The sequence below is a fragment of the Peromyscus californicus genome, unplaced genomic scaffold (assembly GCF_007827085.1).
Source record: "Peromyscus californicus insignis strain IS unplaced genomic scaffold, ASM782708v3 Scaffold_6__1_contigs__length_162567912, whole genome shotgun sequence".
NCBI classification, from domain to species: Eukaryota; Metazoa; Chordata; class Mammalia; order Rodentia; family Cricetidae; genus Peromyscus; species Peromyscus californicus.
The window spans coordinates 141,141,717-141,165,583 of record NW_026294584.1 but is presented as its reverse complement, the minus strand read 5'-3'; the positions used below and the strand labels follow the sequence as shown (position 1 = coordinate 141,165,583).

Here is a 23,867-nt window from a genome sequence, read left to right as displayed (position 1 = left end):
GCTAAGCCAAAGCCTATTTTTAAGTCTGGGCCGACTGATTAGAGCCCTAGATCATCTTTCATGTGTAAGCCACATTCATGAGGCATTGTGTAAGAGTTATAGTTTAATTTTCTTTAAAGCAGAATTACTTGAATATATGGAGATAACAATTGTTTACTCTTATAACCCAGGCTGGCCTTGAACTCATTACGTAGAGAAAGATGACCTTAAACTCATGATGGCACATATGACTGGATCTTATATTACAACATGTGAAAGCTGCATAATCTGCCTAGGTTTAATAACCTCTCTAGATACCAGTCTTAGTTACAGTTTTCCTCACTGTGACCAAAACACCCAAAAGAAATAGTCTAAAGGGGCTGGGCATGGTGACCCATACCTTTAATTGCAGCACCCAGATTTCAGACTATCACAGTGGGGAGCACGGGGTAAAGTGGTTCTGTCCGTGGCAGCAGCAACACATGGCAGAGGCTGTTCACACAGTGCAAACCAGGAAGCAGTGTGCTCAGGGTGGAACCAGAGCTGAATAAAACCTTCAAAGGCCCTAGTGACCCACTTCCGTCAGCCAGACCCCACCTCGGTGGCTCCATAACCCTCCAAGTAGTGACACAAACTGGGGATCAAGTATTCAGAACGTATCTGGAGGGAGGGCATTTGAGCCTGAAAGCATAACAGCACTGATTCCTAATCCTAGACATGGGGCAAAGTAACAGCATTCATAGGGACCAGGGGGTGTTTCTTAATGGGACAACACATACTTAACATGTAGAAGGCTGTAACAAGAATTTTAAAAGGTGTTATAATAAAAAACCTAGAGCCAGATATTGGGGTGAAAGCTGAAAGATCAGAGAAACAGAACAAGCCAGCCACGTTCTTACCTCTACAAAATCCTCAGCCTCAAAAGAGAGACTTCCTATTTATTCATGTCTTATATACCTTTCTGTGCCCTGACATCTTACTTCCTGGGATGAAAGGCATCTATGCTTCCCAAGCAAAGGCATGAGATCTCAAGTGCTGGCATTAAAGGTGTGTGCCACCACTGCCTGGCTCTGTTTATCTCTTGTAGCCCAGTGTGGTCTTGTACTCACAAAATTCGTGTTACAGAGGTTTGGGGTTCTAATTCCTGGTCCAAAGATATGGTGTGGGGTGGCGGTAGTGGTGGTGGTGATGGTGGTGGTGATGTGTGTGTGTGTGTGTTTACAGTGTGTGTGGTGTGTGTATGGGGGGATGTTGGTGGTGTGTAGTGGTGTGTGTGTGTGTGTGTGTGTGTCTGCATCTACAGGCATGTCATGCCCACAGGTGGCCGAGAGGAGAAAGATGGTGCACACATACAATGCATGATGTGTTGTAAGGCTGATCTACTGTGGATTTAACTTTGTCACCACAGAACAGTGGGAAGATAAAGCAGCAGTCGTGAGCCACCAGACCTCAGGCACCTCCTCTTTCTTCCTCAAGGATGCTCCAACTCCACAGGCTCCAGGGGGAAAGGGCCCTTGCCATACCATCTAAGAACAGGAGAACATGCTGGGCGGTGTGTCTGCAGGCAAGGGCAGCACGTCCCAGCTTAGCTGGCTAGTTTCTGCTCCCAAGGCTCTTGTGAGCTAAAGGGGAAGGGTTGGATCTACATGGGAAAGTATTCACAGAAATGGGGATGATGATACATACAGAGGATCAATCTTCAGTTGCAATGTATCTTTCAATCCTAACACAGTAGCTGAAGCCACCCTAATATTTCTTCAGCTCAGCCAGGGAAATTCTACATGTGGGGACCGTAGGAGACACTTAAGTGAGCCTTGGGTTCCAGCACCTCTGGCTTTCTCATCTCTGCCTCACGGCATGGAGTAGGCCCACTTTGTTTTCGTACTGGCTTCCTTCTAGTTAAAAAGGAAAGTGGTTTGGGAATTCCAGGCCTCCCATGGGAATTGCACCATCGAAACCCTGCAAGCCTCTTTGGAAGAGTCAGGTTCACAGACTAAACTCTGACTGTAGCTCTGTGGTAAGACAGAAGGGATTCCGTTGACCAGCTTGGGCCAGTGTGAACTGGCTCCTTCATCTGTGGAGGCCTGCTTCCCTGGGCTCTGTGCTACCTTTCTTTTTTATTTGTTTTTCCAGAGTTTCTCTGTGTAACCCTGGCTGCCCTGGAACTCACAGAGATCCTCCTGCTTCTGCCTCCCAAGTGCTGGGATCAAAAACTAACGCCCAACTCATGCTGTGTTTCTTTATATAGATTATCACACTGATCACCAAAAGCCTATGTGCTGAGAGAGGTGCTACTGAGTGTCTTTTCTTTATGACTGAGGAAACTCTGACCCAGAGAGGTTAAGCAACTTTACTAAGCATAGCTTTATAACATTTATCCAGAGTCAGCCAAGGCATCGGTCCCAGGGAAGGTCCTGACATGTTGAGCAGACTCTGAGGGGCTTGAGCTGGTCCCTGAGCAAGGGAAGCATGAGACCAACGGGGCTCCAAGGAGGGGATCATGGTGCAGCAGAAATGACAATATTGGGAACAGACTAAGTTTTCTGCGGATGGTTGTTACAGAGGTGAGGCGTTGCCCCCAAAGGCTTGTTTACAAGATGATGATGCTATTTTGGAAGGTTCTGGAAACTTTAGGAGCCAAGGAAGCCACTGAGAGCATGGTCCCTCTTCGCTTCCTGTGTGCCATGAGGTATGTAAATAGCCCCCTGCTCCAAAGGCTCCCATCACCCTGACGTTCTCCTGGCCAACCATGAGCCAAAATGAACCTTCCCCTTTTAAGTTATTCCATCCATTTGTTCCCACAGAAACACTAAGTCCAGAGGTGAGTTAAGACATCAGTGGAGTGAATCAGAGGCCTGTGGAAGAAACAAAAGAGCAAAATGGGCTGAGGATTGGATCCTGGGGAGCAATAAAAGTTGAGCCAAATCCCAGAGAAGTAGGAAATACAGGGAAAGCAAAGCCATGAATGCTCAAAGATGACACTTTTAGGAAGGATCCTCTGGCTCCTTTCCCACTAACAGTTCCAGAAATGAGAGAGGACTGCTACAGGCTTCCTAAGAACACAACAATAAAGACGGCTCTTTGCTGTTGCCCCCTCCAACTGGATGGGACGGTGGAGCCATAATGAGCACCTACAGCATTACTTAGATTCCCCTCACACCCTGAGCCTGGGTTCAGTCCCTTTAATGGCTCCTGTGGCCCTGACAGATGTGTGCAGACAAACAGGGGATGGTGGAGATGCTCACTTGAAGATCTTGCCTTTATTGAAGACTTTGCCACGTGCTGGAAGGTGTTTTCCCAAGAGAAGTGCTCTAGAACCCGGGCCTGGGGCTCCTTGCTGCCGGGATCCAGTTTCTGCATGTCTGAGACTCATCTACCTGCCAGTCTGGACTCAGCTGGAAAGGAAGCATGTGGTCAGATCCCGGCAACTGCTTCACACCTGTTCCACTTCCAGCTCAAACAAATGGCACCAGGCCCCAGGGCTCACACTGTTGTGAACAGAACTTCCTCTGCACAGTCCAGAGGTGGGCCCCATGTTCACTGATCCACTCTAAGACCTGAACCCCTTCCTTGCCCCACCCTCAAGAGATCAGTTATTTCCCCAGTTATCTGGGATCTTTCTTACCAGAAAGACAAGCCTCCTGCTTCAGAAGACTTTCCAAATGAAGCTGCTGTTATTGGTTCCAAAAGGAACACTGGCAACGGTATTATTCCCCAATTGCTAGAACATTCTTGGGAAGAGATAAAGGGAGAATATTTAGTTTCTGGATGAGAGTGTAAGTGGACATTTCCTGTCCTGACTGCCTGGTCCCAAATAACCACTCAGAGGCTTAATATTACTTATAAATGCACAGCCGATAGCTCAGGCTTGTTACTAGCTAACTCACACATTTAAATTAACCCCTATTTCTATTTATGCTTTGCCACGTAGCTGTGCCTTTGTTAGCATGGTACATTCATCTCCTGTTCTCTCCGCATCTAGCTGACAACTCCTGATCTTCTCCTTCCCATCATCTTTAGTTTGGGCACCCCACCTATAGTTCCTGCCTGGCTACTGGCCAATCAGCATTTTATTAAACCAATTTGAGTGAGAAGTCTTTACAGTGTACAAGAGGATTATTCCACAGCATGGGAGTCACCCACTTGATCTCTTTCGTCCCTCCAGAACCTGTCCCTCTTCTTACCTATCTATGATGAGGGTACCACTCATGAAGGTCTAGATGGGTGAGTTTTTCAGAAAAGTGGCACTCTGCACACCACAGGGACCAGCCATCCTTATCAAAGCGATCTCCAAATATGCAGCATCCACAGAGATGGTGTGGTGGTTTGAATAGAAATGGCCCCCATAGACTCATGTATTTAAATGCTTGGCCCATAGGGAGTGGCACTATCAGGAGGTGTGGCCTTGTTGGAGGAAGTGTGTCACTGTGGGGGTGGGCTCTGAGGTCTCCGATGCTCAAGCTAGGCCTAGTGTGGCATTCACTTCTGCTGCCTGTGGGTCAAGATGTGGAACTATCAGTTCCTTCTCTAGCATCTTGTCTAACTGTGCACTGCCATGCTCCCCACCGTGACGATAATGGACTAAACATGAACTGTAAGCCAGATCCAGTGAAATGTTTTCCTTTATAAGAGTTGCCATGGTCATGGTGTCTCTTCACAGCAATGAAATCCTAACCAAGACAGAAAACATCCCCACTGGAACACTTATGCTTAAACTCATCCAACATGAAGGTGAAGAGGGGGTCCAGCCCTTTGGCTCAGTAGCCAGTGCCAGCTCACATTCATCCATCTCCTCCTCAGAGACTGGCACATCTGCCCCTTTCTCCTCTTTCTGCTCTGCCTGGGGCTCCTGCTCTTCCTTCTAATGGGGTACCCTTTTTAGACAGGCTTGCTGCAAACTTTTTAGCATCAAGCTGCAAACTTCATGGCATTTTTCTCACTGTTTTCACTTCCTCCAAGACTAGCCTTACACCGGAGCTAGTTCGGATAGATGAGGAACCAGAAGTTGAAACTGGGAAACCCTAGTGAAAAAACAGTCGTATAGGGACTGGAGTGATGGCTAAGTGGTTAAGAGTGTTGGCTGCTTTTGTTGAGGACCTGAGCTGATTCCCAGCACCTCCGTCAAGCAAATTGGCAACCATCTGTAACTCCAGTTCCAGGGGACTCAATGTCTTCTTCTGGCCTTCAGGGGCACACACATTTACATGGACACACCTAAGCATATACACATGATTAAAAAACAAAAATAAAATTAAAAAACAAGAAGGTTCCAAGACTTGTTTATAGACCTGTAACAGGGTGGAGATGGCGTAGTATCAGACAGAGTCATCGTCTGCCTACCAAATAAGTCCTTGTCATCAAGTCAGCATCCACCCAGTAGCCCCAGGATTCCCTTCATTTCCTCCTTTGTATTGCCAGTAGCCTGTTTGTTGTGGTCCATGATGCCCAAGATGGGGAACACCAGAGAACTGTGTCATAACAACAAAGCTCACCCACAGCATCAGCTGAGCTGTGCCCATGGCTCCTCATTCTCATTCACACAATAGGCCATGGCACCACTCTCAAAGACACAAAATCCAGCATACCCTTAAATGCTGGAACTACGCCAACAGGGAATTTGTGGGAAACTTTAGGGGTGAAGTTGGTTTGGTCAAAGTGTAAGTGGGGTGTTGGGAAAAGCATTTAGACCTGAGCCCCACTAGACTTGTACTCAGCAGCGAGGAGGTCCTTGAAGGTCCTCTAGTTTTCGGAGTGTACATCCCAGCTGCCATGGAGACTGTGCAGGGAAGCTCTAAGTGCTCTGGGAGTTAGTTTTTAGCTTGTGACCACAATCTGAGGTAATAACTTAATGGCAGAGGGACTGGTTTTGGCTTCTGACTTCAGAGGTGCCTGTTCCTCATGCTAGGACGAGCAGAGCAGAACACGTGACATGACAGTGACAGGGAATAGGCGATAAAAGGGATTACAGGGAGGGGTCAGGGCAAGATGACCCACTTCCTCAACTAAACCTTGCTTCCTACACTTCACCACTTTCCCATAATGCCATCAATTTAGGAATCTCTGATGGACTCAATCCATTGCTGAGGTCAGAGCCTCTAGGATCATTATCCAAAAGACCATCAGCAGGCAACCAAATCCCCAATCCATCAAACTGTTGGGAAATTTCATAGTCAAAATACACTCCCATAGAGAGGTTCATAGGTAACGTATGTAGTACAATACCTCATAGACTATAGGTGCTCAATAGATACTATATGGAGTCATGAGTATTACTTCTCACTGTTATTGTTATTATTTGGTCCTGGGGGTGGATCGTGGACCTTTCACATGCTAGGCAAGCGCTCAACCACTGAGCTACATCCCCAAGGAGTCTTATTTTGAAGTGACTTATCCAAGAAGTTGATTACTGGTTCCAAAAGATGATCCAAACTTTCAATGTTCAACACAGCTCTTCTACTACTCTTAGCTTTTCTTATTCTGTGGCAAATTTGAGATAAAGTTGCCAATGCTAGGGCTGGAGAGATGGCTCAGCAGTTAGAAGCACCTGCTGCTCTTCCAAAAGACCTGAGCTCAGTTCCCAGCACCCATTAGTTTCCAGTATCCACGTAGGGTGGCTCACAACTGCCTGTAACTCCAGCTCCAGGAGACCTGACATCTTCTCCTAGATCCTTGTGCACATGAACACATGTGGCATGCACTACTTACATGCACACACTCATAAATAAAAAAATTAATCCTAAAGAATGTCAGTGTAACTAAAATTAGGGCTCTCTCTTTCTCTCTTTCTCTCTCTCTCTCTCTCTCTCTCTCTCTCTCTCTCTCTCTCTTTCTCTCTCTCTCCCTCCCTCACTCCCTCTCCCCTCCCTTCTCCTCCTCCTAGTAAAATACACAAAAGAAAAAAATCCAGTATCTTTTTCATGGATAAAATCTGGACAAAGATAATGGCCTTTGGCTAAGCAGGAGAGTGACTCAGCTAAGTCCCACCAAGCTAAGTATGGGACCCAGCCTGCTCATCCACAAAAGCAGAGATTTGAATAAGATCATCCCAGTTTCTTCCAGTCCTGAGATTCTGTGTCTCCTCTTCTAATCAATGCCACAGTAGTTCTCTTCACAGAAAAATGTAATTGTATCTTAGGAAAATGTCCATAGCGCCAGTGTAAGATGAAAATGGAAAGCAAGAAAAGATATGAGAGTTAGAGCTTCAAGCACTTGAAACCCGGCTGGTCATATAGTAGTTGGATTATGCAGTGTAAGTTCCAGAGAATAGAATAAAACCAAGGAATAAAAATAACAGGCAAGATTTTACAACACACAAAAATGCTTTTCCATCTAATTTGTAGCTTTCTGTTTCTGTGCATATATGTTTACAATTGCTAGGTCTTCCAAGATAATTTACCTTTCTATCATTGTAAAATGTTCTTTCTTATGGGTGCTGTGGGATGGTCTGTATGTCAAATGCTCTGATTGGTCAATAAATAAAACACTGATTGGCCAGTGGCCAGGCAGCAAGTATAGGTGGGACTAACAGAGAGGAGAATTGAGAGAACAGGAAGGTGGGGGGAGACACTGCCAGCCTCCACCATGACAAGCAGCATGTGAAGATGCCAGTAAGCCACGAGCCACGTGGCAAGTGGGCTGTCGGACTGCCGGGACTTGGCGGGACCCGGAAAGAAGCTCTCCAGCTACATATGGGAAAGTCTATTTTGTCTGGCATGAATATAGTCACTCCAGCTCTTCTCTGTTTGTATGTGTATGTTTTTATATTGTTTAACCTTTTTTTAAAAAATGATACTGGGAATTGAGCCCATAGTCTCATAAATACATTCTAGCACTGCCGAGCTACATTCCCAGTCTCCAATTTTTTATTTTAAACTTAATTTTTTTTGCCTCTAAAGCATGTCATATATGGAGCATGTTTTCTTTACTTATCTGTTTTCTTTTGACTTGAGTATTTAGTCCATTTACAGTTAATGTAATTATTACTAAGGCAGGATTTATGCTTGCCTTTTGTCCTATCAGTCTTGCAAATACTGAGATTTTTTTTTCTTCTCCCCCATCAGTGTTTTGTGTTTAACAGATACTATATGGCATTTGAATTATTTTATTGTTTAATTTTGTAGATATATTTTTAATTGTTTTCTTACTGAATATTCTTGGTATTACAATGAAGATCCTTCTAGAGTATAGCGTGAAGTGATTCCAGCTTAACATTAGCATTTAAGAACTTTACACCGCCGGGCGGTGGTGGCGCACGCCTTTAATCCCAGCACTCGGGAGGCAGAGGCAGGTGGATCTCTGTGAGTTCGAGGCCAGCCTGGGCTACCAAGCGAGTCCCAGGAAAGGCGCAAAGCTACACAGAGAAACCCTGTCTCGAAAAACGAAAAAAGAAAAAAAAAAAAAAAAAAAGAACTTTACACCAGTGCAACATGGTTCCTGTCTCCTCTGTGCTGTTAGTATACAAATTACATCTTTATACACCATACCATCAATGACATTTAATAAATATTAATTTTAAATAATAAGAAAAAGTTACATAAAAGAAAAAATCTACATATATATTTTACTTTTCAATACCTACATAGTTACATCTTGGTACTTTTGTTTATGTGTGTGGATTTGAGTGACTGTCTAGTGTCCTTTCATTAAAGACACAAGAGTTCTCAATATTTTCCCTCTTCCCACCTTCCCACCTTCCTGTGCTAGACATTTAACACAGCACTTTCTTGTGTGCCAACTATGTATACTATCATTGATCCACGCTTCCAGCTTCCATTCAGTATTTTATGTAGGGAGATCTGCTAGCAACAAAAAATAGAATCTGTCAGTTTTTGTTTATCTGAAAACACCTTACTGTCTCCTTTACTCTTTATTTGTATATGTGTTTGTGTGTGGTGTGTGAGTTCAGGCACATGAGGGCACAGTTGTGTGAGCAAGTGTCTGTTTGTGTGTACGTGTGTGGAGACCAGAAATTGCTGTCTGGTGTCTTCCTTGATCTCTCCCCACCGTCTATGCTGAGGTAGGATCTCTGACTTGGTACCCCTGCCCACCCCCTCACCTCACCCCCACACCAGGGTACTGTTGGTACTGTGCATTTCCTTAATCGACTTTCCTCTACTGATTGGGTGAAGTCTAGGTTCTTGACCATCTACTCTACTCCGAAGTTCATCTGCTTTCTTTGTGTGCAGGTAATGCTCAGATGGGCCATTCTTTAAAGAGTCTAAGCCAGTATGTCTCCCAACTTTTGCTGAGGGACTTCATGTGTCTGTTGCAGCAGGCTTTTAGCAATCTGGTATGCTGTTTAAGGTCCTGGCTTCACTGTCATTGTGTCCTCCGCTGAAAAGGTGAGTACCTTCTCAAGCTTTGCCACAGCATATATAGAACCGTGCCTGATGACCTGATTTTGATCCCAGGACACACACAACGGAAGGTGAGAACCAACTCCCACAAGTTTCCTCTGACATACACACAGATACCTTGGCATGCACTCCCCCAACACATGCACGCAACAAATGTAAAATATTGTGTAATAAATAAATGTAAAAACAAATAAATAAAATAAAATGTTTAATCTAAGCTATAGCAGCTCATCCCACAGATTTGCTTTTTAATAATAATAATAATAATAATAAAGTCTCCCTTCGTATCAGTCCTAACTGGTGTTACCTGGGCAGTTGAAATTTTAACATCAGCCAATGACTATTTTGGACAAATGCATTGGTCCAGGGCTGTTTGCAGAGACCAAGAGCTGAATGAGACCAAATAACGAAAGCCTCTAGAATGGAGCTCTTCCGGAGAACTGCCAGACAAAGTCAGTGGCTTTAAAAAAGTTTGGAGAGGGGACAAGACAAAGGCAACCCCACACAGAGAGGCGACAGTCACGGGCAGTGGGGTAAACACCGTGAAAGCAGAAGTGAGCAGTGAGAAGTAGGCACGGTCCACCAGGGAGGGTGACTCATTGGTAGAACAGATGCAGGAAGAAAGGAGAGAGATGAGAAAATTGTGGCAACACTGGTTAAATAAAGATGGCCTCTGTGAAGCCTGAACTTCCGAGTTTTCAGGAGGAGGTGGGCGGCCCTGCCTGCTCTGGTGCTGCTGGGAGGAAAGATGGGAGAGACCCAGGGCCAGACATCTGCTGGAACTGGCCTCCAAAGGGCTAGTGCTTGCTTGGTTTGGATTGTTTGCACACAACCTATATAATTCTTCTTTAAAAAAGTGTTGCTTCTTTGCCTTACATGCTGCAAAACAGATCCCTCTCTAAAAAACGTCAATACCATAGAAACATTAGTGAAATGTGATGGTATCATCAAATACCATGATTTCTATGAATCATGAGTTTAATGTTACTCCCCCCAAAAAAAATTCATTAAAATAAATATCGTGTCATTGAAATACAAAATGTTTCTCCACAAACAACTCACCTTACTTCTGAGAACACTGGAGGGGATGTGTAAGGTTCTCTATACTACTAGAATGGTGGGGGGGGGGCGGTTTCCCATCCCTTCTACTGAAGATAGGGGGCATCCCTCAGTACCTGTCAGTGAAGAGTGTGTGCTCAAGACTCTGTAAAGGACTAGTTTGAAATTAAACCATGTGGACCGTGGTCACTGGAACTCCCTCCATAGACCAGGCTGGCTTCAAACTCACAGAGATCTGCCTGCCTCTGCCTCCTGAGTGCTGGGATTAAAGGCGTGCACCACCACCACCCAGCAGAAGTACGACCTTTATTTTAAGCTTTAAAACAAATGTATATATTTTTCCTCAACATAATATTTTTATTAATTATTTGGGAATTTCGTACAACGCACCCCTATCTCACTTGCTTCCCATTCACCCAGGTCCACCCTCCACCCCTGTGCCTCCCTCTCTCTGCCGCCCCCCCAATAAAAAAAACACCAAGTACAATTTGTGGTACCCATATTCTCAGTGGAGCATGGTCAAAGAACCAGTGGCCAGCTCCTTAAAGAAAACTGAGTCCCTCCCCACCCCACCCCTACTAGAAGCCGTCGACTGTGAAGAGCTACACTTCAGCATCTTTCTCAATTTCTAAGGACCCTCTTCAGTGACTTCTGTTTGGATTGCTTCTTTGGGGGACGGGTGTTGTCACAGAAACCTTCAATGTCTCTATCCTTGGTTATGTATGCAGTCATCGATACCACTACAAAAGAAGCTTCATTGCCCATAGCAGTCAGTAGCAGCACTGATCACGGGCTCCCACATCAACGGGGATGGATCACAGACATCAGCATGGCCTCCAGAGGCAGCATGCATCACAGACGTCACTATGGACCCCGGACACCAGCATGCCCTCCAGCCGCAGCACAGACCACAGGAGTCTTTCAGGGAGACTTACTCCAGAAAATGAGACATTCCATATCTCAGATATCTTGTTGCTCAGAGTCAGGATAATCGTGCTGTTGGGCATCGTGTTTGGGGGCAGGGCTTCAAGCTTCAGGCTGCTGCACTCAGGTACTGGCCGCCCTGCCAGCGCCCCCCGGGTATGACCATTTTGCTCTCAGTTCCGGTATCACTGTGGCCCCTCCTCCCCCAAGCAGGGTGAGCAGAGAGAGTGGCAGCGGGCAGCACTGGCTTAGTGCATGGGGACGGATGAGGCAGGCCCAGCGGTGACCCAGGCCTCCTGGCAGGCCAGGACTGGTCCTACTTACCGATGACACGCTCCTTTGTCGGCCACAGCAGCACTCCCACAGCTGTAGCCGATGCTGCATTCTTCTAGCTCAGCTTCTCTGCTGAGCGTGCTGCTCCATCTCTTTCCCCGCCCCTTTTTATTTTATTTTGTATTTATTTATTTATTTATTTATTTTGGTTTTTTGAGACAGGGTTTCTCTGTGTAGCTTTGCGCCTTTCCTGGAACTCGCTTTGTAGACCAGGCTGGCCTCGAACTCACAGAGATCCACCTGCCTCTGCCTCCCGAGTGCTGGGATTAAAGGCGTGCGCCACCACCGCCCGGCTCCCCGCCCCTTTTTAAAGGCATCTTCCTGCAAGACCCGCCTTATTTTAGCTGTTCTGGAGCACTGCAGCACTCTGCAGCCTCCTCCTCCTCCTCCACGGCGTCTCCCTGCTAAGCCTCCATCAGAAGTATGGCTCTTAACAGGCCCCCAGTTCTGTTCCCTGGGGCAGCTGCACACCGATGACGGACGACGACCCATAGTGGAGTTTAACCCGTTTATAATGAACAAGTAGGTACGATCTTAGGTTTCATTTACGAAACCAGCCCGGACAAAATGGCAGAATCATTCCTCTCTTCATAGTAGTGTATTCAGTGGTACTGGAGGCTGAGTTGCTCAAGGAACCCTGGGCCAGGGAGGCAACGATGGCAGCTCATGCTTTTCTGCCATTGTCTTCATGGTCTGTGGGTTCCAAGCATTGTCCCAGCTTCCTCCTTTTCACCAGCTGCACATTAGGAAGGGGACACACTAAGAGGACACCAGGGAAGACACAGGCAAGGCTGATGGACATCTTTCTGATGTCCACAGAAAGAAAAGAGGAGGGCTTGAATGGACAGCACCCACAGGGGAATGTCTTGTTCTGCCATGTTTTCACGACGAAAGGCAGCATCTGGGCATAAAAACTGTCAGGAAGAGCCTGTGGGATGATGTCGCAGTGAGTGAAGACGCTTTCTGCCCAGTCTGACGGCCTGTGTTCAGTCTCCAGGGCTCGCTCACATGGGGGAAGGAGAGAGCTGACGCCCACAAGTTGTTCTTGGATCTCCACTCATGTGCCATGGCAAGTGCATGCAGACATTCACGCTCACATGCGCACACACAAAATAAATAAATAAGTCGTGTGTGTGTGTGTGTGTGTGTGTGTGTGTGTGTGTGTGTGTGTGTGTGTGGTGGTACGTCTTTAATCCCAGCACTCGGGAGGCAGAGGCAGGCGGATCTCTGTGAGTTCCAGGCCAGTTTGGCCTACAGAGTGAGTTCCAGGACAGCCAGGGATACACAGAGAAAACTTTTCTCGAAAAACAAAGCCAAAAATAAATAAGTAAGTGTAATTAAAGCATTTTTCTCGGCTGGGAGGTGGTGGTACATGCCTTTACTCTCAGCACTCAGGAGGCAGAGACAGGCAGATCTCTGTGAGATCGAGGACAGCCTGGTCTACAAAGCAAGATCCAGGAAAGGCTCCAAAGCTACACAGAGAAACCCTGTCTCAAAAAAAAACAAAAAAACAAAAAACAAACAACAACAACAAAAAATGAAAACAAAAACAAACAAAAAAAACATTTTTCTCAATTGTCAGGAAGTTGGAGGTTTCTATCTCTGGATAGCTGTGTGACCTTTAATGAGCCACTCGCTGTTGGAATTCGTGGCCATTGGCCACTCCCCCAGCTACATGCGCTGACAAAAAACCATTAGTCATCCCAGGGCCTTACATTCCACGTAATCCGTGTGCTGTGTGATTGAGTATTTGCGACCAGTGTGATCATGCAATCCTTATGCATGTGTGGCATAGCTCCATAAGCCCATGTGCGCATGTGCAGGGGGAATCCATAAAAAGCGAATCACAGTCTCCTCCCCCCTTCGTCTTCTTCCCCCTTCTCCTCTGTCCTCTCTCTCTGCACATGTCTTTCAAACAGGCCTGATCACATCCTTTCCTGTCCCTCCCTTCTCCTAATAAAACTCTCATAGTGGGTTTTGTTGTGCCTTGTGACTTTTCCTCTAAGGGTAAACAGTGCCGCCGCATGAAACCAACATTCCCCTGCCTCAGTGTCTGAATGTTAACTGTTCTTGGGAAGAGGCTACAAAGCAAGGAGCTGGGGGTTCATCATGCAGTAAGCAGATGCACGCTCGCATTCTAACGCTGGCTTTGTAGGAAGTGTCACTGGGAGGCTCAGGCCACTTGGCCAATGCCACCACCAGGCCCGCTGTGGAGCCTGGGCTGCTGCTGCCATTCACCCTGCTCGCCCTGCTTGGAGGAGGAGAGCATGGGTTCACAGCACTGCCTGCATGATCATGCCCAGGGCACCAAGAGCAGGGTAGGGTTCAGCAGCCTGGAGCTTGAACAGGTACTACCCCTCCCCCTGAACAGGCCATCCAACCACATAATCAAGTTGGTCCCAAGTCGCACAGAGCTGTAGCTTGGGTGAGATCTAAGGCTCCTGAGGCTGAGGCCCCTTTATGACTGACGTCTTTGTCCCTACATGGGTGTTACTGGGAGAATTTAGACCAGAAGGATGTTCTTAGATTATTAGGGGCACATCCTCAAAAGAGATTGTGAGGTTCATATTCATATCCTCACATTCTCTCCCCCCACCACTTCCTCTATGGCAGTGTAAGCCCTTCCACACACACTAGGCTCCCGAGGCCATGTTGCCACTAGCAAAGGCAATTCTAATGGGGCTACCTAATCTGGGACTCTGAATGTCCAAAACCATGCGCTGAACAGCCCCTTCTCTACGTTCAAAGCAAGCTGCCTCTAGCATTTTGTTACAGTAATGAAGACCGAATTAACTACAGTGGCAGATTGGGAATTAGCTGACCTCTCCTGAACCCTGGGCCAACACTCTTTCCATGATTCTGTGAACTCAAAAAAAATTATGGAGAACTGTCTAGAAACTATACCAAATACAATGATTTATCTATCACATGTCTCTCTTTTTTAATAGCCACACTTTGAATGGGACATGGCAACACATAATTTCGTAATTCTAGGGACAGGTATCTTTTTGGCTTTCACTAGAGTGCAGAAAACCCAAACAAATGGAGTTTCTGATACAGTCAAAGATTCAAAATGAATGAGGAAAAAAATGGGAACCAGCAGTTTCCACTGCACGCTGCTAGTTACTAAGGTTTGTCAGAAAGCAAGAAGGATCTGGTCTAAAATTGCAACTTGGAGTGGGGTGGGAGCACGAATGTGTCCATTCTTTTGTAACCAATGGACCTGATGCTATGTGAGTTCCATGCAGTTCAAAATGAGCCTCATTTAAAGAGGCTCACAAGGATTATGAACCGCCCATCACTTCATCACCTGGAAGAGGATCGTTAGTTCAGAAGCCACTTCAAACCAGGTGTGTGTGCTCTGACAGGTTCTGTCCGAATTAGCCAGGATTTCCTGAAACATCCTGGAGTATCATATATTCCATATATTCTCATATTCCATATATCTTTAAGCTTTGATTTTATTTATTCTAGTTGACAATTTACACCATTGTCCATCGTCCATCAGTTGAAAACAGGTGAAAATGAATTAAAATAGCCCAGATGCCAAATGAGGTAAATGTCTTCTAATTAGCAAGGGAGTGAGAACCTTACTACCATTTAAAATCTTTATATAAAAGATAGAATACACAAAAGATGTTGTGTGTGTGTTAGAACCCTGTTTTGACAGTGATGATAAGAAAGCCAAGGGCACTCCCAGAGATGTGGAACTGAAGAGGAACTTAAAGACCACTTATTATGGTCCGCTGATTCTGTGGATGACCGAACTCAGTCTTTTGGGATTACAGACACCAAGTCTGGTCACAGTACTAGTCAAGGGCATACCAGGGACAAGAATAGGAGACCTCTGGCTTCCAGGCTAGCATGGTTTCATTTGCAACGACAAGGTGCCAATGATAAGGAGTGCATTCTGGTTGCATGCAAGTTACTAAGACTATCTACAGGGCTAGGGAGATGGCTCAGTGGTCCTTCCAGAGGACCTGAGTTCAATTCCCTGCACCTACATGACAGCTTATACAACTGTCTGTAAACTCTGGTTTCAGGGGCTCTGACATCCTCAGACAGATATACATGCAGGCAAAACACCAATGTATGCGGGGCGGTGGTGGTGTATGCCTTTAATTCCAGCACTCAGGAGGCAGAGTCAAGTGGATCTCTGTGGATTTGAGGCCAGCCTGGGCTACAGAGTGAGTTCCAGGAAAGGCACCAAAGCTACACAGAGAAACCCTGTCTTGAAAAACAAAAACAAAAACAAAAAACAAAACCACCAATGCACATGAAATAAAAAATAAATAAACTTCTAAAAAGACTGTCTACTGTAGATTTGGCTCTGTCAGGATAAGCTACTTTAACTTCAAATCATGCCCCCCCCAAAAAAAAAAGAACTGACACACTGATCCCTGTTCTGTCAGCTGCCAAGAGAAGCGGATCCTCTGAGACACACAGCCACTCACAGAAACAGATGCTCACAGAACGAGGGGCCAAGGACAGAGATCTATCTTGAACTAGTTTCAAAGGACTCAGACAACGAACTAGTTTCCAGTCTCCCATTTTGGTCCTTGCTGTCCCCCTAATAGATTACAAATTAAAAGTATAGCTAAGAACAGGTTTCCAGAGTGGAATCTTTTAAAACTCTGTGTAACCCAGGCAATAGTTACTGGACCCAGTCTGAAGAGAAGATGCTACATCTCCCTGCTATGAGCTACTCAGGTCAGCACAGTATCTCATTCTAAGCCCTTTGACCTACAGCTTCATTCTTATTTATTTGTATTTATTTAGGGTCTCGTGCATCTCACACTGGCCTGAAACTCCCTATGTAGCCAGGAATAACCACGGACTCCTGGTCCTCCTTCCTATACCTCCCAAGTGCTAGGATTATAGGCATGTACCCTTATGCCTAATTCTACTGGGTGTTGGGGATCGAACCCAGGGTTCCTGTATGTCAGAAAAACACTCCAGGAAACAGAACTACCTCCCACCCAGATCTTATTATTTTAGAATGCCAGTCATTTATCTCACATATTAATTCTTTCCCACACTTAATCACTAGAGAATGTGCTTCTTGGGATCAGGAGCTCATGAATCAGTTCTTTTTCCTTCATATCTCCCAACACATTTATTGAGTGTCTAGCAGCTATCTGTCTGTTCTGTCACCGAGTCCAGCTTTCGGAAGGACGCAATCATGAGCAAATAAACGAAGTACAAAAGCCAGATGCATGGAAATCGCAGCACAGTCTACTCATCCACTAAGACCACTCAAGTTTTACCTTACAAATCCAAACCATGCCCCTGACATGCCCCGCTGTATCTACACATAGATGTCGATGCTAGCAGTCCAGCATACATGCAATCCCTCAGCATGAATAACCCTGACGGATGTTGTATAGAGTTTCAACAGTAAACTCCTGAACACAGAGGCATATTTGATGACTGCCCAAAACCTCAGGAGGTCCAGCCTTAAGAAGACCTCATCTAATCTATGGTTCAGCACAATGGGTGCCTAAAACTGAGTCTTTAGCTGAGTGAAAAACACAGTCTGCAGTCTTCAGTGACTGGAGGGGAGGTCTGACTCTGGTTTCTCAAGGTAAGTATGGTTTTCATTTCAACTGTAGCAAATTTCATGAGCGTTTCATTCCCGACTCAGAGCATTTGCTAGATGACATAAAATCGCTGTTAATGACACCACAAAAAGTGATTATGTGAATGTCTCTTTACCGAAGCAAGTAAATTGGAGCCTTATTCAGTATTCTGCTAAGGAAATTTTAAATTAAACACATTAGCTTATTCTCCAAAGAAAAGAGAAGAATTTTTTTTTCAGAAGGGCAGAGGGGGTAGGAAAGCCAGTTCTTCATCCGGGTTTATCATCGGACAACCAGGATCACATGCCGCCCCTGCCAACTAAAGGTCCCCAATCAAATGATGTCATCGAAAGCCCCCCACACACAGTGGCCTGCAGATTTGAGTTCGGATGGAAGCTTCTGCCCTCAAAAAACATTATTTTGGGTTTGTTTTGGGTTTGTTATTATTATTTTTTTAAACAATGAGGTTTCACGGTTCTGAAACAATTGGTGGCCATGGGATGCTAAGTGTAAGACATTTCACATGAAGCCTCCTGTAAATGAACCCAAACCCTTTGCTTCACAACATCCTTTTTGATACCAGGGTAGGGCTTGGGTCCTGATGCTGGCCTTCCCCCATGGTACTGACAGGCTGCTCTCAAGTAAATGGAAACATATATGGGCATGATGAAGGAACAAGGGTCTAGAAACAAGGCAAAGAAATTTTCTTATTCACTTTAAATTCTGTATGACTTCTTCCTCCACCCCCGCCCCCCCCCCTTTCATCTAGGTAGTGGGTGACTTAGTTTCAAAAAATGTGAGAACGGAATGGTTTTAATGTTATGTCCCTGAATAAAAACCTAGTCATCTGACAATAATTTTGAAAAAAAGAAGAAAGTGAGGATTCTCAATGCAATACTGAGACTCACTACTGTCCTTCATCACCATGACTGACAGGAGTGCCACACATGGAGGCTTGGAGAACACCTCAACAAATTACCAAGAGTCATTTGATTGGCAGCTGATGGGACTACCATGAAGAGTGTGATTTGAGACAGCTGAGAGCAGAAACAACTTCGATTTTCTTTCTTTTTTTTTGCTTTAATTTCATCCTCCATATAAACTCCTCTGCTCCAGAGTTCTTTGTACAGCACACAGACACTCACTGTGTCAAGGGCATGCAAAAGCAGGTTCTCAGACTTCATGCTGAGCAAAGAGGACATACATTCCTCATAGGGGTCCAAGCTAGTATGGGCTGTTTAGCACCCTGACACGAGCTGCACCCCCCCAGGGCTGTTCTAAAGCACAGTGTCTCCTCGAAAGGTGCACATTTTGAAGAATGTAAAACTTGGAAAACCACCAGTTTCACAATGCCAAACTCTTTCTTTTTCTTTTCTTTTTTGCCAGCAAAACCTTATCAAGAAAATAATTTTAGAAATAAATTTCATCCTGCCTCTAGAAAAAAGGAGGAAACAGTTAAGAGCTAAAGAAAAAAAATCATTTCTCCATTTTAAAAAAATGAATTAATTGTGGAAAAGTTGGAGAATGAATCTGGTATGCTGTGGGATTGTGCATAAATTGTGCTAACAAATGCTAACAGTCCTTACATTTAATGACTGAAAAAATATGATAGAAAATAGAGAATATTGATGAGAATGTTTTATAAGGCTGCAACTTGGCTGATACATGACTCACCAAAGCAATCAAATCAAAAGTTTTCAACCACACTAAGAAAGTGTTTTTTAGAGGAGAAAAAAAAATGTTTGAATTTGAACAAAAGTAAAATGTTTTGAAAACAAATACAATTGACTTCTGCTTTAAAAAAATTCTGGTAGGGGCAGTGTTAAAGCTGTACAGAGAATGCCCACAATTTAAAGTGTCAAATGAAGGTGAAGTAAAATGTAAAGGATATTTGTCTTTTAGGTTCTTAAAACACTTCCTTCAGCTCTTTTCTTTAAAAATTGTTTAATAATTTATTGCTTTCCTACCTTGTACATACAAGGCAAATGTTCATCACATCAGTCATCTAAAAGAAGCCATTCTTCAATAAAGGTCCCTCACACTGAACCTCAAAAGCAATTATTAACATTTTTATTAATTATAATTCCACCCCCTCCCCAGAAGAAACAAAACGAAGCTGTTTGGGTCAGACTAGTAATCATTAAACGAAAAAGAACTAAATAATAAGTTAAAAATAGAGAGAATGTGTTCAAATGGAGCAAGAAAGCATTGCTCATAACCACTCTGTCGTCTTCAAAATAGAAACCTTTCCAACCTTCGCCTCTGATTCAAACTGAAAACTCCCCTACTTTTGAAACAAATAATTCCACATCAAGTCCATTTCAAAGAGGTCCTTGGCTCCTCCCACAAGCCCCTTTACCTCAGTAAAGTTGAAAAAAAAAAGTCAGAGCCAGGTGGTATTTTTCTCCCCAACACCCCCACTATAGCTCCTTGAATGTGAGCATCAACTCATCCTAATTACTGTGGGTTCAAAAGATAATGACACATTTTAGCTCTCGTGTCTCTGAACTGAAAGATTAGAAAGATTTTGCCTAAATTCAGGGGAAATGAAGTTGCGTGGGCTCACCCTGCAGCTTTCAACCCCTGCAGGTCTCTCTATAAGGTTCTCCACAAATACGGATGCCATGTGGGTCTCCAGTGAGTGGGCGGGGAGTGGCCCTGCACTTTCGCTCATCTCTATGTGCTTCTCACGGGCGTGTTTATAGATAGGTTAGCTGTGGGTGCAGCAAAATCCGTGGGTGAATGTTTCCACGCTTCCGTGTGCCACCGTCCACAGTAACCAATTCAAAGGATGTTTAAATGGAATGTGGAGTGAGGCAGAGAGGAATCGGTCGCGCGTGGAAAAATCCCGCGTGTGAAAGTAAACACAGGGCTCTGCTCCCAAAGAGCAGAAAGACACAAGTTCGTCTTCCCGGGTGGAGACAGGCTTAGGAAGCCCCGGGCTGGCAGTTGCCAGCAGCAATCTCGATACTCGGTCGGATCTCAGGGACTAGAAGAACTGGACCGCAAACCAAAGAAACTAGCTTTTTCTGGAGCAAAGATCGGATCTCGATTTCAAAGTAAAAAAAAATAAAAAATAAAAATAAGTGTGGAAGGTGGTGGGGAGAGTCTTTGGGAGTGGAGGATGGCTGGGAGCATGGAGCCGAGCTTTGCGGCCGGGGTGCAACTCTGACCGCCGCACCCAGCGAGTGCTTAAGGACCTGGGACCCTGTCCGCGGCTGGGCGGCCACCGGGCTACCGGCCGCGCCGCCCCCCTCCCCCGCCGTTTCCTCTCGCTCTCCCAGCCCCTTCCCCCACATGTGGGTGACGTCAAAATTCCGCGAAAAAGCCGCGTGGTGGCTCCCCAACCAGAGGCGTGGTTCCGTCTCTCCGCTGTCCCCTCCCGGGGGCGCCCCGGGGAGGAACCAGGACCCCCGACGCCGCCGAACAGACGTCCCCCCCCCCACCCCCCCCTAGATCTTACTAGCAAATTCACTTTTAAAAAGCAAATGCGTTTCCAGGGCTATTTTCGGCCGGGTGAGGCGTGTCCTGAAGCTGAATCAGACAGGAAGACGGGGAAGTTTGGGTCTTTAATTTTTTTTTTTTCCTTCCAAAGGAGAGGTGCGAGGTGGGTGAGCCAAATGCAGGCTGGCTTCTGAACACTCTCGGCTCATGTACCGCCACAAGGATCCTACCCAGGTCCACGCAGAAACCCACCCGAGGGTCGCTGGAGTGCGCAGGACTGGTGACAGTGCTCATCAGGTCTGCTCTCGGGGAGGGTCGGGGTCTGCTTTCACACCTCGAGTCACTTGGTCTCGGTGTGCGAGCCTCCAGTCCTGGGTCCTTGCACCCTCTTTCCCGGGCTCTCCACTTCCCAACTTTTCCACACCCACCCCCCTTCGCACATTTTAAACCTGTTTTTTTATGTCTCCCCCCACTCCTCTTACTGAGCCTTTTCTCGCCTAGTTCTACATGAAGCAGCCATCGAGTGATGGAGCTTTGATTAACTGACCACCCATTTGTCTGTGGAGTAACCCAAGCACAGCTCTACTCCTTGGGGGAGTCAGGGAGGAGGCGATGACCCCCATTCCTGGACCAGAATGTCGAGGTAGCAGGATTCGAACCAAGGACTCCCCAGCTTGTGGCCGACCGCAGGATCACCTGGCTGGCTGGCATCCGCCAGGTGAGCTTATTAGAATGTGTGCCTAGGTGGCAGGTTCCTGCAGAAATATGCCTATAAACACCCAACACCCTGCTGCACCTTACACCTACAGGCTTTGTACACTTTCCAACCGAAACTGCTACATGCAAGAGGGAGGGGGTGGGGGGGGCACGTCCTGGAGGGACTAAAAAGTCCAGTAAAACTCGCGTTTGGTTCAGGTTTATCACGGATCCTACCCAGTAAAGGATCTCTCCACCGTCAGGGGTTAAGAAGTGGGAGGAGGTGACCTCTTATTCTTTCTGCACGCCCTCCCAGCAGAGCAACTCTTCTGAACACTCAAGTCCACATGCAAGAAAAATAGGTACATTTGCCCCTACGGCGGTATGCCCTTTCCCGCGTGTTAGCTGGAGCACTTTTTGTACAAACACACAAACAAAGCCCGCAAAAACAAGAAATTAAGATTTTTTTTTTTTTTTTAGCACGTGGTCAGAGTGGCGACCGAAAGAGAGAACGCAGTTTCCAGTCCCAACCTCTCAGAGACACGCTGCCAACCTCCGCACCCTCTCACGCAGCACCCCACGTGCTGGGGACGGATTTGGTGCGAGGTTCACCTTCGGGAACCCTCGGTAGTCGGAGGGGGAGGTGGATGGGGCGCCGAAGGAGAGAGCCTCTCAGGCGGGAAGCACTCTGACTTGCCAGTCTCCAGACGGTGGGGCCTCTGTTCCGAGACCCTCTCCTCCCCTCCTCCGCGGCCCTCCCCGCCGCAGGCCACCTCTCCCACCCCAGGATCCCCTCCCCGCTGGAATTTCACTGCAAAGCCAAGTGTGGGGGAGGGAAGAGGCGAGGGGCCCTCCGCTGGCTCTGGAGACGGGAGGACCCGCCACCCAGACTTTGTCCTCCGGGTGGGCGAGCCCCCGAAGACGACCACCCGCCTCTTCTCCGCCCCCGAGCTCCGGATGCTGTCTTCACTGGTGGGGCAGAGGAGACCCTGCAGGGCTGGCCTTCGAGGGATGTGGAGAGACTGGATGTCCTCCAAGTCCTCCATCGGGGTAGATGGATACCTCAGTACACCTATGTCGCCCCGTACTTGGCTCCCCTGTGCAGGAGCTCTGTCAGATCCGTCCCTCCGAGGTGGCCCTGGGGAAGTTTTTAGTCATTGCTTTGTGAGGTCTTAAAATGTAAATTCACGTATCTGTCCGGGATGTCACCATAAACTTTCTATTCGGGAAGCCTGTGATTTAAATCAACAGGTGATGGACAGTGCACACTAGCCAAGTGTCATCTTGGGCGCGGGACCGTTTCTTTTTGAGTTTGGGTTTTTCAATGAGGGTTTTTTTTTTTTTTCTTCCCGAAAGCTAATGGCTTCCACTGCAATTAGACATTTTCCTCGCCCGCCCCTTCCCTCCCCTTTCTTTACACACAGTAGATTGGATACTAATTCCCGCTGCCATTGATAAGGTCCGAGGCACCCGGGCCCCTCCGCAGCCCCAAGCCCGCCCGGGTCCCGGCTCTCTCCCGCCCTCCTCGGGCTTCCTTTTGATGTAGCGGGGAAGGCGTCCTACTTTAAAAAAAAAAAAAAAAAAAAAAGTAATCTGCCCGGTAACAATCAGCGCGCAGTAGCAGGAGCCCCAGAGCTATTGGCTATGCAAATAGAGGGAGGGGAGACGGCGCCCCAAACTCTTACTCACCCTTTTAAAGTGATATCCCCCTCCCCCCCGCCCACCCCTTCCGCCCCACCCTCGTTTAAAGGGGCTGGCCGGGCCGGAGTTAATCGCTTGCACCTCGGCTTTATTGCCCCCTCCCCTCTTGCGCTCTCCCTTTCACCTCCCTTCCCCGGCCTTTCTGGGAGCCCACGGGTGCAGCTCCCCCAGCGCGCCACCCCCCAGCCTCTGCTAGCTGTAGGCGCCCCTGCTCGGGCCCCCGTTCTCAGGGTAGGAGGGACTCAGTGGCTCTCGTTGTGCCCAGAGAGCCGCAACCCACGCCATGCTATCTGCACGTGCCAGCGTGGCCGCCCTGCCGGGGGGCCCTGAGTCCTTGCCCCTTCCTCCCCAAGAGGACTATGCTGAAAAGCATAGTGGGAGGGGGAAGGAGGTGAGGAAGCGCCCCCGTGTCCCCTCTACAAACAGCCTTGACCACAGGATGCGCCAGAGCACATGTCAGAGGCGACCCAAAGTCCGCGCTGACGAGTGAGGCGCGAGCCCCCGCGGGGTCTGAGATTGAGGGGTGCAGGACCCAGGAACCCCCGGAAGGGTGGCCTCGCTGCGCACGGAGAGCCAAACCTAAACCCTCCCTCTTCCCCTCCCTGGCCCCTCCCGAGCCATTTCCTAGAAAGCTGTATCAGTGTGGCCACGCTAGGCGCAGACACCTAGGGCTGGCTCGTCCGCCCCTGCAGGGGCGAGGAAGCGGGTTTTTCCTGCGTGGCCGAGGGCCGTGGAGAACCAGCTGCTAGCCCTGCCCCCGGCCTGCGGCGGGCCCGAGCGGCTAGCCGCGTCGCCC

At 47.1% G+C, this 23,867-nt stretch overlaps 1 long non-coding RNA gene and 1 pseudogene across 1 annotated transcript; one reads left to right on the top strand and one right to left on the bottom strand.

Moving 5' to 3' along the window:
* Nucleotides 1-3,716: 3,716 nt before the first annotated feature.
* On the bottom strand, nt 3,717-11,702 carry LOC128099759 (elongation factor 1-gamma-like; annotated as a pseudogene).
* An 8,999-nt stretch (nt 11,703-20,701) lies between these two features.
* On the top strand, nt 20,702-21,723 carry LOC128098732 (uncharacterized). The gene is made up of 3 exons (XR_008214314.1): nt 20,702-20,971; nt 21,176-21,392; nt 21,590-21,723. It is a non-coding gene; the product is annotated as an uncharacterized LOC128098732 (long non-coding RNA).
* The last annotated feature ends 2,144 nt before the right edge of the window (nt 21,724-23,867 follow it).